The following is a 3,058-nucleotide window of genomic DNA, read 5'->3' on the forward strand; positions in this document are numbered from 1 at the left end:
GCACCCCCGCGGCCCCGCGCACCGCCCCGCCGCCCGCGGCCTTCAGGAGCCCCAGACTCTGCCCCCGGCGCCGCCTTCCCTAGCCCTGTTGATCAGATCAGAGCAGTGCTAAAAACTTGGCCCTTGCACGAATTCCCGCAAAAAATTCCAGCTCCTTTAATAAAACCTGCCCCTCGGGGAGTATCGGTTACAAACTGGTTATCGCGCGGTAATATCTGAAGACTTTAAATGCCTTCCTTRTGTAGAAAAAAGAAAATGAATGAGTTTAATAATTCTGCATACGCAGTCTTGCCTTAAATGAATCAATAATTTCACAGTCTAGTAGTATGCTAGGTCTTCAKCATGGCAATTCAAATACAAGACCATATTTTCCCCTAAAATACTATGAACTGATACTCTAYAGCATTCCTTGGACCCAGCGAATGGATAATGCAAATTGAAATGCCGTTTGAGAACAAATGGGTGTAGCATAGAAAACTATGCACAGACTTTTAGCTTTAAATATAAGTAGAAAAGCTCTAACATTAAAAAAAAGTCTAGAAAGTATGCTGCTTAACTGTTTCAAAATAATTGATTCCAGATGAGAAGCCTGCTTCTCCCACACTAAAGATACTTGGCCAAACATCCAGCTCACAAAATGGATTCAAATGGTTTTAAAGAGTTCACCAAGAGAGAGGAGATACTACTTTTTGAAATTCCTTTAAATTTTTATGATACCTGATAGCATCTGAGAATATCATAGTAATCTCAGATATAAAATATTTTTTTTCTCAACAGCTTCTTAATCTAAATGTTTTGTTCAGTTTCAGCACTTGTGGAATACAAAAATGTCAGTCTGTTAAACTACAGGATCTCTGAACTTCACATATGTTTTCTGCACTAAATTAAATTAAATATGTCAAAAATTATCAAAATGGCATATTAATTGAGGGCAAACTTACATGATGTATTTTAAAACATTTTATCAAATAAATCATGAAAACACTGCTAATCTTTGTAGTTTCCCCGTATTGTTATGCAATCAAAATTTTGAATTTGCTGTCCTGTCTCTCGGTCAGCTGTTTCCATACACATCTTCCTTCTGAAACTACTGATGATAAATTGCAATGACTTATCTCATCTCTTGACATACTTTACTGTAGCAGCTTCTGTGGTAATGAAGTAATCTAATTCTTAGTGATTTTTTTTGACACAAAACACTTATAATTTTAGTGAAGTTGAAGCTGATGTAGAGAAGGCTATAAATAGTATATTTTGTCCATGCTCATTCCCAGATGCTCTAATGCAAGGCYGAGGTGAAAATAAGAATTTCCTACTGCAGGGCCAAAGCACAAGAGTCAGAAGGAGAAAGATGCCTTTGAAGTAATTTTCCTAAAGAATTTCATATTTTTTTACCGAAGATGTAGTTCTTTGTTGAGTAACTTTATTTTGTTCTTCTCCTCCAAGAGGAAGAACTGTTTAAAAGTACAGTTAGAAACTTCTGTTTTCTAGAGTGTAGTAGATTGAGAAATACGCTAGAAAAATGCTTCATGCATTAAGCTCGGACCTTTTGCTCTCAGTCTCCCCCCTGTTCTTCACTGCCTATCTGCCAACAACATGAGCTGTGCTTGCTCTGCTATGGAAATGTTCTTCATAAGAAAACATCTGCAAATCTACTTCCATCTACTTCTATGTATCTCTCATATAAAATCATCCAAAGTACAATACAGAGTACAATCAYTGATTTGCATTTCAGAGCTCAGTGGACAGAGCTGATCTGAGGCAGACATCAGATTAATTACTGCAGAATTTCATTACTAAAAGCAAATTGATTTATTAAGTTAGCAAATGTAGAAAAGAGAACAAAGTATTTACCTGGAGAATCACACATACTTTAGAAACATTGAAGCAAGCATAAGAGGAAGGGAAGGGGGGAAAAGAAAGACATTCAGTCATGTCTGAGCGCTGGCTTTCCTGCTTCCGAATCACTTACTGCTTTTTTTCATTCAAGAGTTTCATTATTAAATAATCAAAAATATTTAATTTCTTAACAGAGGGTTCACAGTCTGTGAAATTCCTATTGTATCACCATCACAAATCAACAGGAAGAAAGTCTTTCCCAGGGAGCTACTAGCCACTAGAATGTGAAAAAGAAATGAGCATTCTCCTTATAAAGGGCCAATTTCTGAATTAGTGACCTCATTTGCTAAAGAGGTTCCTTTGTCACAGATATCTTGGTAGGTAAATACTGTGTTACACAGCCACACTGTCCTTTGTAGCAATGCTACAAAGAAGATCTCCTAGCACATACCGGCTCTCTCCTCACCAAATGAATATTTAAAAGAGTAGACAATAAAGGGGGGCTTCTATAGAAGGTAAAGGCATTTATATGATGATGTCAGATTGCAATATGTGCTCCTGAAGGACTGCACGGGAAGCAGTTTTATTCTAAAAGTTAATGGTATTTATGTGGACCTCCAGCCTGATCTATTTTATCTTTCTCAGGGACGTGCTTGTGGGTATATCACCCAAGAGTCTAATGATTTTTGGACTAGCCTATATTAGAGACAGATACCATTTTGGTACCTTGTGAATAGTAATGCATTTGAAAGCCAGCAAGAAAATTTATATATATATATATATATATATGTATATATATGTATGTGTATATATATATAAATTAGAGTCTTTCCCCCTTTTTATTCTGAATAAATAGAATATCCTTCATTGCGTGCACTCATAATTTCTGCATATCCATTTCGTGCCTAGCAGCTACACTGCAAGCAAAAGATTTTCAGTTCGGAGCTTTCAACATCTGCCTGTCTGGAGGTGCAGATTTTAAAACGGACAAATGCTCGCACTCCCCTCCCCCTCCCTCTCCTAAGTAAGGGCTACGGGAAGGAAAAAAATAAAAAAGAAAGAAAAAAAGAAAAAAGGGACGTTTGCCACAGTGTAGCCTTTCTCCTTTCGGGAAAGACCTATTTCTTCCCTGTCTGGAGCCAGCAGGGCTCTGCACAGAGCTGCGGCACGGAAATCCGGGCGGACCCGCTCCGGAGCGCCTCGGCGGAGTTGCCAGCTG

Source organism: Rhea americana, unplaced genomic scaffold, assembly GCF_003343005.1.
Source record: "Rhea americana isolate MKP2758 unplaced genomic scaffold, rheAme1 scaffold_24, whole genome shotgun sequence".
NCBI lineage: Eukaryota > Metazoa > Chordata > Aves > Rheiformes > Rheidae > Rhea > Rhea americana.